The sequence below is a fragment of the Netta rufina genome (assembly GCF_964035555.1).
Source record: "Netta rufina genome assembly, chromosome: Z".
NCBI classification, from domain to species: Eukaryota; Metazoa; Chordata; class Aves; order Anseriformes; family Anatidae; genus Netta; species Netta rufina.
In genome coordinates this window covers 61176652-61190513 of record NC_140126.1, presented here as the reverse complement: position 1 = coordinate 61190513, position 13862 = coordinate 61176652, and positions in this window count along the sequence as shown.

The following is a 13862-nucleotide window of genomic DNA, read 5'->3' as shown; positions in this document are numbered from 1 at the left end:
CATAAACAACTCTCAGATCAAAAAAGGGGTATTTCTACCAGTTAATTGTTTTCTTGTGAAACAGGTTTATTTTTAAAGGCTTGCAAAACTGTGCTAAGGATTGTCAGGAAATTATATAAACATGCAGAAAAGATTATAAGGAAAGAGATCTTGATATTGCATCTTATTCTGTCAAACAGTATTTACCTAACTCATAAAACTATTATCAGATTTCATGTTTGCACAGGTCTGTGTTCTGCAAGTGTCAAGTGTTATCAAAATCATATTCTATTTTTCATTTTGATACAGTACTTTATTCTCATGCCATTTCTAGGTCTCATGTTGGCAATGAGTGTTTAAACTTGATCTCAGACTCTGGTTCATAATAAAACAAACAGTGCAGAAACCAGTAGTGACAGAACTCTTCCTGTTAATTCAGAAGCAATAATAAAGATTCTATATTTTAGGAGGACAGATTTATAATTTGAAGTCATTAGTTTAGTTTTGTGCTCAGTATATTCTAATATAGTTGCCAAATCTTTTGTTGAAGGCTTTAACTAATGCTGTCCAAATAGAAAAAAAATATATCTGCAAGGAGAGACAGGGCAGAATTACTGACCAGCTAGAGCAGAAGAGTTTGGCACTGTCAATTGATAAAAAGCACCTGTGTTCAGGGAAACAAACAGTTGTCATCAGAGAAGCTCTTAATACTCCTCTTAATACATGCACCACTTTCAGCTAATTCAATGGACTGTCCTGTATCTGTTTTGCATTAAGTTTGCTGGTGTTGTTTAAAGTTTTCAGAGTGATAAAAGACTACATCGATGTGATTTTTGTGTCTCTGCTGAGGTTTGCCATGGTAGGAAGCTAAGCATCACACATCTGTTCTTCCCCACCCCCCACAGATGGGATCTGAAGAAATGAGGAGGGAGAAGGGAAAGGAGAAGAAAAGGAAAGGGAAAAAAACCACAATTGATATACTTGTTCACCACTGGCTGACCAATGACCAGCCATTCCATGAGCAGCAGCTGCAGCCTCCCATCCTGCAGGCTGACTCTCCTCGATCTTATTGTCGAGCATACTGTCATATGTTATGGAATATTTCTTTTGATTAGCTGTTCTGGTTGTGTCCCCTCCCCCCTTTTTTTTGCACCACCGGTCTAAGAAAGCTTGTGTTTCTCTCTTGCTAGTTGGTGAGCACATAGCTGTTATTTTGTTGATCACATCCATTGTGATCTGATGACATCCATCTTGACATTTTCTTCAGATAAGCAGGACCTCCTGTGCAGGTCCTTTGACCTCACTTTGTTTTATATCAAAATGAGCTTTCAAAACAATTTGGATTATTCTCTTCCCTTTCTCAAAAACTTCTTCAGCTGTGTTGCATTGCTTCACAACATGATTTTATCAGTATATCGCAGATGTTCAGGAACTTCCCCCTGTTCCAGTGCAGTCTGGATCAGTCTATAGCAAATGGTAGGGCTGTGTTTTCACCCCTGTGGCAATCAATTTCAGAAGTACTGGATCGAGGTGTACTCCAGGTGAACGCAAACTGTGGCCTGCACTCTGTTGCCAAAGGGATGAAGAAAAACATATTAAAAATATCAGTTGTGGCATACAACTTGGCTGCTTCTGACTCCAGTTTGTACTGAAGTTCTAGCATGTCCAGGTAGCACTTAGCATGACTTCCTCTAGGCCATGATAGTTAGTATCTGCTCCCCATTAGACTTTTGCACTGGGCATATGGGATTATAAAACATGAACAAGTCTTGCTGATCACTTCTTGTCTCTCCAGTCAATGAACCAGCTTATGGATGGGAATAGGGAGTCTTTGGGTGTGATATTGCTGCCAGTGCACTGTTGTGGTAGCAATCAGCACCTGCTGTTCTTCAACTCTCAACAAATCCACAACAGAAGAGTCCTCTGAGAGACAAGGAGAGATAGACAACTGTTTAATTTTCCAAGGCAGCTATGCTGAAAGCCTATCAGTACCTTTTTGGGCCCTTGAAGTACCCTCACTTGGGGTAGTCTATGCCAATGATTCATGGAGACTCCAGGCCAGTCATAATGGGGTGCTTTTGCCACTCATTTCCAGTTAGGCTCACTTCAGCCTCCAATACAATTAGCTATTGGGATCCCTCTGTCACTACAGAAATACAGATGCGTTTTTCCCCTTGGAAGCCTGGTAGCATTAGGGTAGACTGTGTGCTAGTGTCCACTAGAGTGTTATACATGTACTCCTGTGGGTCTGATGTGTCAGGCTATCAAATCCACACAGTCCAAAAACTCTGCTTGTCCTCCACCTGTCTGGAGGCAGAATCCATCTAATCCTGGTCATAACTTTCATTACTCACTTCTTGTAAATGGAAATCACAGGTTCTTTTATTAAAATAAAAAGTTAGATCAGTCCTACTCTGTGAAATTGTCCACTGGAAACAGAAGCACCCATTTTCCTGGAAAAAAAATAATCCCTTTTATGATTGTTTTCATTTGCAGCTAACACACATGCCTCTGTGGTCAAGGTAGATTTTCCATCCCACTTCCTCATGTTCTGCTCATGATCATGTAGGTAAAACCAAAGAATGGCACATGGTGTGTACCCACTATGTCCTCTATTTAGAGTGGAAGAATGCTTATTGCTAATAGCTGAGATATTGGTCCATAGAGGTTGGGAACAAGATACATTCTCTTCAAGCTTCTGAATCAGTTTCACCACTTCTGGGGCTCAGGCCAGAGAGAGGGATTTTTATTGTATTGCCGGAGTTGGCTAGCCAACACACCCACTGGTGGTTCTTCTCTGTCTTTCTGGGTCATTCCTGTCAGAAGCAGGCACATGTTGATGGTGCACTTTGCACAAATATTCACCGTGTTTTCCACATCACTTGACTTCATCTTTGGACATTTGGATGCCTCGTCATTGTCCAAGTCACTATAAATCACCCTCATCATGGGTACCTTAAGTACTGGATACCTGTCCATATTGGCCCTGTTGCCTGTGTGATATGCATCAACTTCCTTGAAGGGATACATTTCCTTCATACTTGGCAGGAGTCGCCTCTGGAGGCTGAGAGCTTGTACCTTTCTTCCCATATGCCTTTTTCCTAGAAAGTGATCCCAGATGCATGCTTCCTTGCCCTCTAATTCTTGGGTATTGGTTCTGTTCTCCAAGCATTGGAGCAAACAGGTGATAATCTGCTTGCTGAGACTATATCTGAAATCTTGTTGTATATCTTTCAGCTCCCTTAGGGACAGGGATCATGTGTTTTCTAACTTGTATATGATTTCTGTCTTTCTCCTCCTATTCTTGAAATTGCTCTGTATCTTCCTTTTCTTCCTCGTGCTCCCTCCTAGGAGAAGTTTCTTCCCTTACAAAGACTGACTTTACCACAATTGTTTCTTCTTGACTATAGGGCCAAACCACCTATAAGTTTGGCTCTCTGGTTCAGCCACAGTGTCTGTTGTAAGGGCTGAATTACCTGGCCTGTCTGTTGTGGGAGCTAGATTAGGTTCAGAGACCTTCTCTTTTGCTCGAAGGTGTTGAATACTGTTGACTTTTGATTGATAGGCAAAGGTCAAGCTGCAGAAGTGTAACTCTTCTGTATTGTCAGAGTCAGGACATATTTCTTTCAACCATCCTAACTTTTTTTTTTTTTTTTTTTTTTTTTTTTTTTTTTTTTAGGAAAAGTACCTGCTGTTTTTCAGGGGTGAAGTCCAAAGGTGAGAGCTGATATAGGTACTTGCTCATACCTTTCCACACTCCTTGTCACCCATAAATATTCAAACTCAGGGCAGATCTCTGGGTGATATTCTTAAATAGCTGTTTAAACTTAGAAAAAATTACAAATACATTCAGGAGACATAGCAATAAGAATATGCTGGTCTAAACATCCCAGGAATATTCAAAATATTCAACAGCTATTGTAACTTGCCTAGGGGAGAAAGGAAAGGGGAAAGGGAAGAGACTAGGGAAGGGAAAGAAGAAGGAAAAGAGGAAGGAGAAGGGGAAGGGCAAGAGAATGGGGAAGAGAAAAGGGAAGGAGAAGGGGGAAGTCCCATTCCTTGTCTCCTTCACAGATTGAATCACTGAGAATAAAAAGAAAAAATGTACTTGTTAACAGTTTTGAAGAGATGGTTTCTGAAGTACAGGGATGATGACAACTCTGAGTGCAAATACCAGAATGAGGTTCAACAAGTAAAACTGCAAGGTGCTTGCACCTGGGTCAGGACAATCCCAGACATGAGCACAGACTGGAAGAAGAGCTCATTGAGAGCAGCCCTGTGAAGAAGGTCTTGGGGGTTCTGGTGGACAAAATGCTCGACATGAGCCAGCAGTGTGTGCTTGCAGCCCAGAAGGCCAACTGTAGCCTGGGCTGCACGAAAGAGCCAGCAGGTCAAGGGAGGAGATTGTCCTCCTCTACTCTGCCCTCATGAGCTCCCACTTGGAATGCTGTGTCCAGGTCTGGAGTCCCTGGCAAAGGAAGGATGTTAATCTGTTAGAATGGGTCCAGGGGAGGGCCATGGAAATGATCAAGGGGCTGGATCACCTCTCCTCTGAAGAAAGGCTGAGAGAGGTGGGGATGTTCAGCCTGAAGAAGAGAAGGATCCAGGGAGACTTTATTGCAGCTTTTCTGTTCTTAAAAGAGGCTTATAAAAAAGACAGAGAACAACTTTTTCTCAAACAGATAATGACAACACAATGGGGAATGGTTCTAGACTAAAAGAAAGGAGATTTAGATTAGAATTTAGGAGTAAATTCTTCACTCAGAGGGTGGTAAGGCACTGGAACAGATTGCCCAGAGAAGCTGTGGATACCCCATCCCTGGAGGTGTTCAAGGGCAGGTTAGATGAGGCCCTTGCCAACCTGGTTTAGTGAGCGGCACCCCTGCCCATGGCAGGGGGGTTGGAACTAGATGATCTTTGTGGACCCTTCCAACCTGTGCCATTCTATGATTAAGCTAATGGCTTGTGATTTTAATCATATCATCTGCATGCATTACACAGTGTAGCAAATTGACAGAACAAAAGGAAACCTTAACCAACCCTCAGGGGCGATTATCTGTAAAACAGGGGACATATACAGCAAGAAAGGGGTTATACAAAACAGCTTTGAGGACAAATAAATCAATGTTGTGACCAGAAACTATTAAATTAATAGTTATAACAAATTATACACAAATTAGTTCTCTCTGATACACTCTCATCAGCTGTATCATTATTTCAACCCTTTGGGCCCCATATTTGGCACTGGAATGACTGTTGTGGTTTAATCCAGCAGGCAGCTAAGCATCGCGTAGCCATTTGCTCACTCTCTCACAGTGGGATCAGGAAGACAAATGAAAAAAGTAAAAGTGCTAGAACTTAAGGTCGGCTGTCTTGGTTCTGTCCCCTCCAGCTCCTTGAGCACCCCAGCCTCCTCACTGGCAGAATTGTATGCAAGTTAAGACATCAATGTATTATCATCATTATTCTCATCCTAAATCCAAAACACAGCACAATACCAGACACTAGGAAGGAAATTAACTATATGGCAGCCAAAACAAGGACACTGCATGGGTTATCTGCTGTCCTATATCTTTATTAATTTAGCTGCATAGCATATAAGTTTTGCCTAGAACTGAGTTACATATTTTAATTAGAGAATCTTCCCAGCCACAGCTTGAGAAAGATGACAAATATAACAGTGGATTCTCTGCTATTTTTGACATACTCAATAAGGGTTAACAAAATACTTTATTTTCTTAAAGTCTGGGGTCTAATATTGTAATTTGGAAGGAAGACAAGGGGACAAATAACCTTTATGTTCCTTTTCCAAACTCCAACTGCATAACTAATCTTTATTTGCTCAAAAATGGCTTACTTTCTCATTCAGTTAAATAAGTGGTAGATTCAAACCTCTTTCTCTATACAAGTTTAAATTAAAAACTTAGCAACAGAAGTCATGCATACAATTAAAATACCTAGGGTTTGCCTTTGTATGTGTGTGTGTGTGAGAGAGAGAGAGAAATAAAGAGAGCTTGATCATCTTATAGAATAACTCTGATAGTACTTGTGTAACTTAGTTCATTTTTCCCTCATTACAGTAGTAATTATACAAACTGTATCTTTCATCACTCAAAACAAAAATGTTAAAATTTGAAATACATTACTAACTTTTATTGCCTTGGAGATAGAGTTGATTTGTATTATTTGGTAGCACAATCAGCTTCTATCAACAACCAAAAGACAATTTCTATCAAGAAGTCTTGTGCAAATAGTATTATACCTTGAAGATTTGGATTTTTATTTATCCAGTTCAGTGTCTATGACTGGTAGCCTCTGTTGGTTTCTCAACAATAAATGTTGCTGATATAAAATGGATTATGTATTTTATATCTACAGAGGAATGCCAATCCAACTCAGAATGTAAATTTAACAGATAACACTACCTTTTTCTTGTCTGTTGTGGCATGATGTCAACAGCAGTGAGCCTTGGGATTCAACAATCTTATCCTGATGGCACACAATAAATTCAAAATTGCAGTCCAACAGGGTATACTGGTTATGAGCAATAATCTCAAATGCAGAATGAAAAGCCATATGTATAGTCTAAGTGAATCCCTTGAGGAAATACAAGTCTATACTACCCTTGCTGATTATGCTAAAAAGATAATGAATACCTCTATCTAATCAGTTAACCTGAGTGTGGGAAATAAGTTGTTAGTAAATTTTGAAGTTGGGGCTACAGTAAAAAATGAAAACAGTTATAATGAACTCTTCTGTATATCAAGGTCATCTATCATAATAATTAGCTTTCTAAAAAGCTTTCTGTTTCAGTACTTTGTTATTAATATACATTCTCCCACAGCTTTTCATTCATATTAAATACAGAATTATTTTCCTAGTCTATTTTCTGTGTTTGCTAGTAACATGCTGAGAATGAGGGACAAAGAATGGGTAAGATGCAAGTATCTTTTGCTTTTCACTTTAAATTGCTGAATGATATTATTTCTATAAAGGGTCCTGAAGTCAGCTATCATTTAGCTTTAGACTTTAGATATTATGTTTTTCATTCAGGCAGTAGTGAACAGTAGTAGTGAAGTAGTAGTGAAGTAGTGAAGGCTGCAGGGACTTGTGACTGAATCTGCCTGACCTATTTAGAAAAGGCAATTGCTTTACAAAATGGAGCTTCCTTTCTTGTTTGTGATCTACTAATAAAACACATTGCTACTACATAAATGCTTGGTATTTGGGGATTAAGGTTATTTTTATTTCTGCATTTACTGAGCAAAATCTCCATGTAAACAATTTAAAAACTGTTCATTGCAATAATTTTCATACTTGTATAATGTTAGCTATATGAAAATCATGTTCAGGTGAACATAAGGATAAAAGAATCACAGAATTATAGAATCATACAATGGTTTGGGTTGGAAGGGACCATCATGATCATCTAATTCCATCCCACCTGACATAGACAGGAATAACTTCCACTAGACCACTTTGCCCAAAGTCCCGCACAACCCAGCCTTAAACACTTCCAGAGATGGGACGCCAAGTCTATCATTTACATAGATATAAACTTCCCAAAATTTCAGTGCACCTTCCCTCACCTGATACCAAGCCCTGCTCCGAACCCTCCCTGAATCACATTCTATCATCAAAGATGTGAGTAATTCAAAGCCATATGAAGTGTTTCAGAGGAAACATCTACCCTGGGGAGCATCACTCTTTAATGGTTTGATGATATTGGCAAAAGGTACAGAACTATAGATCAGAAAATAATTCATATAACATTTTACATCCGTAACAACTTACAAAAAAAAAATCATAAGTGATGTAAACCAAGGTAAAAAACACAGAAGAGAAGAGAAGAGAAAAGAGAAGAGAAGAGAAGAGAAGAGAAGAGAAGAGAAGAGAAGAGAAGGAGAAGAGAAGAGAAGAGAAGAGAAGAGAAGAAGAGAAGAGAAGAGAAGAGAAGAGAAGAGAAGAGAGAGAAGAGAAGAGAAGAGAAGAGAAGAGAAGAGAAGAGAAGAGAAGAGAAGAGAAGAGAGAAGAGAAGAGAAGAGAAGAGAAGAGAAGAGAAGAGAAAGAGAAGAGAAGAGAAGAAAAGAAAAGAAAAGAAAAGAAAAGAAAAGAAAAGAAAAGAAAAGAAAAGAAAAGAAAAGAAAAGAAAAGAAAAGAAAAGAAAAGAAAAGAAAAGAAAAGAAAAGAAAAAAAAGAAAAAAGAAAAAGAAAAGAAAGGAGGGGAAGGGAAGGAAGGGAAAGGGAAGGGAAGGGAAGGGAAGGGAAGGAAGGGAAGGAAGGAAGGGAAGGGAAGGGAAGGGAAGGGAAGGGAAGGGAAGGGAAGGGAGGGAAGGGAAGGGAAGGGAAGGGAAGGAAGGGAAGGGAAGGGAAGGAAAATAAAATAAAATAAAATAAAATAAAATAAAATAAAATAAAATAAAATAAAATAATAAATAAAATAAAATAAATAAAATAAAATAAAATAAAATAAATAAAATAAAATAAAATAAATAAAATAAAATAAAATAAAATAAAATAAAATAAAATAAAATAAATAAAATAAAATAAAATAAATAAAAGCTAGTGTGTTGTTTATTTGACACCCCGCAATCCACTGTGAATTAAACGTAGTATGGCTAGCAAGTCAAGAGAAGTATTGTCCCACTCTGTGTTGATCTACATTGATTCAACTTCACCTGGAGTACAGTGTGCAGTTTTCGGGCACCCACAATATAAGGATGTTAAACCATTAGAAGAAAGAGTCCAAAGGAGGGCAACAAAGACAGCAAAGTGATAAGAGGGGAAGATGTGTGAGTAGAGGCAGTGGTCCCTTGGTTTGTTCAGGCCAGAGAAGAGGAGACTGAAGGGAGGCCTTGTGGTGGCCTGCAGCTTCCACAAAAGGGGAGTAAAGGGTTAGGTGCTGATCTCTGTTCTCTGGTGACAGTGACAGGGCCTAAGGAATGGCATGGAATGGTGACAGGGTGGGTGTTAAGAAAAGGTTCTTCACTGAGAAGGTGGTTGGGCCCTGGAACCGGCCCTCCAGGGAAGAGGTCATGGTACTGAGCCTGCTGGAGTGTTTGGACAATGATCTCAGACATACGGTCTGATTTTTTTTTTCAAAAATTCTGCACTTGACCCGTGCAGAGCCTTGCTTTTGTGTGGAGACATGAGATGTATTCTATGATTATTGTGGGTCCCTTTCAATGGAGGATGTTCTACAATTCACACATCAGCAGAAAATAGTACACAAATTAAGTACTTTTTAAAAAAATTTTAAACAGTTTTTCCAATGGGAGTTTACTACTGGAAATACTCCACAGACTTCTAGTATTCTGCAGACATCAGCTTGCAAATTATTTTTGTGGTTATAGACATATATAAAAGAGAATTTTTTTAGGAAAGACAACTGAAACAGTACAAAACATATAGTAGAAGTAATACTTCTACTATAGAAGAAACACTAGAAAATTTGTATGGGTTCTTTGAAGTTACGGTTGAAATTGCTGTTCTAAATATGGCATTATTTTTCTTGCATTTATGTTAAGCAAGTCATCTTTAAGGAAATACATCTTTTGTACTAACCAGTAACCAACCTTCCTGTTCATAGGTACGGTACATTTCTGTAATTAGTTCTTTTTTATAGAAATTAGACTAGATCCTGATTATTTCTGTGCTGTCATCCTGACATTCATTTCTCAGTAGTTACAACTGTTTAGTCTTATATTGCTCAGCTTTTCACATAGTAGTAGTAATAGTCATCTACTTCACTTTTCAACAGTCTAATGCCTGCCAACTGATTTCTCCCCATCTAGCCACTATTCATCTAAACTGGGATATATAAAGCAAGTTTTCTCTATTCATCTGATTCGTCCCTATGTTCAAAGATACTGTAGAAAAGATAGCTTTTCCAGAAATGATAGAAAGGAGATTTATCAAGATCTTTTCAATAATGAAAAGACTGTTTTTTCAAACACTTCCATGGGGAAGCAAATCTCTCAGACAGGATACTCAGTAACTTCCTGGATAGTGACAAAATTATTGCAAGGATCCTTGCAAGGTAATTTCAGGTAGGCTGGATGCTCCAAAATTTCTTGCATATATGCGATCATTGCTATCTTAAACCATATAAAAGATGTTTTCCCACTGTGAGAAAAAGTATGTAGCCAATAACATAAGCTCAGACAAGGATCTCAATGAGGTAGCATTTTTATTTGTGATTACAATGGCAGACATCTTGCAAGCAGGAGTGCACAGCAAAAGTATATCATAGCCTTATATTCCCTATTACCCTACACTTAATTTCTCTCCTGTTTCTTCACTGGCTGAGTACTACAGGTACACAAACTACTTGACACTATAACATACATGTAAAATTTTATTTTATTTGACCAACAATTAGTTTATTTTTTATTTATATATTATTTTTCCTTCTTCTCTTGTGATTAGAGGGCCCATTTTTATTTTATTTATTATTTTATTTTATTTTATTTTATTTATTTATTTATTTATTTATTTATTTTTAAAATGATATTACACTTCTCATCTTGTTTTTCTTAGCTATCCTCCTTATTTTGGGGCAGTGGGACTTTCCACTGTTCCTTTAACTGCTTAACATACTCCCTAGTGTTATGGCACTGTTACGCTAGCACAGTCACTTTTGAGTATGCAAGGTTAGTGGAATTTTACATTGAAAAACCATATTCTACTGCAAAAACACAACTTTGTTTCCAACACCAAAAATGTGGTCATTCCTGCATATACAGAAATAGTTTTTACTGAGTGTATAAAAGTATTTATGTAGAGGTAAGTTGATCGGGAACTGCCTTGCTGAATTTTAGCCTCCATTTTTTTACCACAGGAGTTACTGAGCACATCTTCAGCAGACAAGTATTTTCTCTAATTTATGTTTTCCTATGGGAGTCTTGTGACCAATTCACAGTTGTTGAGCTCCTGTAGCAGCACATGGCTTTTTTGGGAAGCTGGAGTTCAGCTAGTCACCTTAGCCTCTTGCCTCACTTGTGCAGAGTCTGACTGGGGCACTCCTAGACCACAGAGTGAACCAATGATGGCAACCTAAGTACAACCTATATGCATAGCTGATAACCACAGTTTCATAACTACAGGTTACAGATGAATTTAATCCTTACATCTTGGTTACTAACATTGTAAAGATCTTACCATAAAGTGCATAGGAAAATGTCTGTATGGGTACCTGAAGAACATCTGTGCTTTTGGAGACCATACATTTGACAAATTTCTCTTTCATTAACAGAAATAAGGAAAGATTTTCCTTTTTTTTTTTTTTTTTTTTTTTTATCCCTCAAGAAATAATAGTTTTCCTTCATTTTTCCTTCATTACCTTTTGGTTGCTAAAATACACAAATGCCTAATATTCTGTTGTTTTTAACCCACCACCTATAAAATTAACAATTTACATTCTACTCATGGTGGATTTGAAAAATCAAAACTGTCTTCAGCAGAATATTATGACAGCACTCTGCTGTTGCTTTCGCTTTACCTATTCAAACAACCAGTAATGACTCTGGGTTTCCCATTTCCAACAAAAATCTTTGTATTTAGCTATTGTATTTAGCTTTGTATTTAGCTATAAGAAAATTATAAACTATTTTAAGCTATTCTTTTTCCAATACTTTGCTTTGTTAAGCAATTCTTAAATAGCTTTTCTTCTGCCTCTTCCTTAGCATGGGATACTGCTTAAAGTGGTATCTTATGAAAAAAAAACAAACAGCAGCTGTTTCTGTTTGCACTTGTTTCAGGAGGCCATGAGAAATTTTGCAGTCTCTTTGATTTTGCTTTCCAGTCCTTTTCAATTTCCTACTGTTCAAGTTTGTGTTTTAGCTATTATTTAGTGTCTTATATTAACTGCATTTATTCAGAATTCTTTCATTCTCTTCTGTGACACTACATTTATTAAAGTTACAGAATAATTTGAAATTGTGTCCAAAGACCATGTTTTGTTCTATCGTGAATGTAGTCCTTGGTTATCCTGCTTAGAGCAGCTTTAATTTATTTAGTGTCGCTTGCTTCCAGATTGATTTTTAAATAGCTATCAAGGTTTTAGAGGCATTATCTACAAAATGATTCTGGTCCTGCTGGCCATTGTTTCATTCAGGGCCATGATAAGTGTTCACTCCCCCTTTTTTTTCAAGTCTTTCCTTTCTCAAAATAAATTCACATTTTTGTTCTTATGCTGCTGCTGGTACCTCATTTCTATCAAATGCTTGATGTTATTATTTAGTGAAAAACTCTCCCTATACTGATTCTTTAGAAAGCATAGGAGTTTATTATTGCTTTCAAACACACTATAGAAATAATCTTGATTTCGTATTTTCTATGATCTTATTATGCTGAATTGTAGGTTTTGCTCAAATAACAGAAAGTGCCCAGCAAACTGTCACTAATGGAATTAAATAAACTTTGAAAAGACTGAAAATATCATCTGAATGTAGAGAACAAATATACCCAAACTGAACAGATCAACCTCAAGGAAAGACTATACAGTATTTATGATGAAAAGTAAATACTGAAATGTCACAGGTTGCTAAATCTGGTGATTATTTATCCTGAAAAGAGATTTTAAAAACAGGTTTCATGTGTTTAATGTTTTCATTTGAATAAGTAAGAAAAAATCCTTTCAGATTTCCATACATTTATATATTTATTTTTACTTCAATTAAGTTTTCATGGTTCTATTTGTAGTTTTAACTGAAAAATTTTTAAGCGGTTATTCAGTTTATGAATACAAAACAATCAAATTGCTGTTTGTTGTACTGTTATTCGTGGATTTCTGGTGTCCTGATAAAAGAGATCAGAGCTAACCAAAAGAAAAAGGTATCCACAGGCAGGCTGGTTTTATGGTTCTGGAAATATTGGGTCCTCAATAGTAAAATCTAAAAGGATTATTATTATTATCGTTAGAAGGTTATTTTCTCTTAAGCCACCATCAGTGTGATGTTTAAAAAGCTTCTTCAACAAAGAGAATGACATAGTCCAAGTGCTTTGTAGAACTCTTTGCACCTAGGTAAATTAGGTTGAAATAATTCAGATTTTTCTGTCAGTAAGTTTCGCAACTCTGTACATCTATTACAAGACAGCACAGAAACATTTGTTTTACTGGTACAGCTCATCAGTTACTGAAGCCATTTTAAAAGTTTTGTAATTCTTGACACTTATATTTAAAACTGTCATATTTCTAGTTACTCTAATTTATAAAGAATAGCAATCATAATTAGCTGGTAGTCACTAATATTAGTTGGAATACAATGAAGATGACTATTAGTCTGAGTCTTTGGAAATCTGTTTGTGGTTAGTAAGTTCTTTTTAATGTGGATTTACTAAATTTCCAGTTTCAATGCAGGCATCTTGTCACTTTTCACATGAAGGGAGTTTACAGGACTGAAATGAGGGACTAGAGAGCTTTGCACAAGATTGTGTGTGTGTTTAAATATAAGAAAATAAATCTTGACTGTTTTTCCTCCTGAGGCACATGTTATTTTAAAGTGGAGGAAGGAAGAAGAGGCTGATGCCTCTTCTAGGGCAAACTAAGGACATGGAACATGCATGTTGACATCTTATAGTCAATTTCATCTGCCAGACATAGACAGCTAGAAAACTTGAAAGCAATTCTGAGATATGAACATATTAATGCAGGCTAAACAGCTAAATTCAGTCCCCAGTCTCTGCATGGTAAGGGAGCTTCTGGCTGTTAACTGAGGTTGAAAGACAGCCCAAAGTTTCTTTACAAGTAGTTGTGGGCAAAACATTCTTGACTTGAGAATTTTACTGATTTGAATTTATTTCCAATTAACTTAAACTTTTAGTTACTAGTTCAGATACTGAGAGACAAAGAAGGCAAACAGTTAAAAACAACAACAGCAATA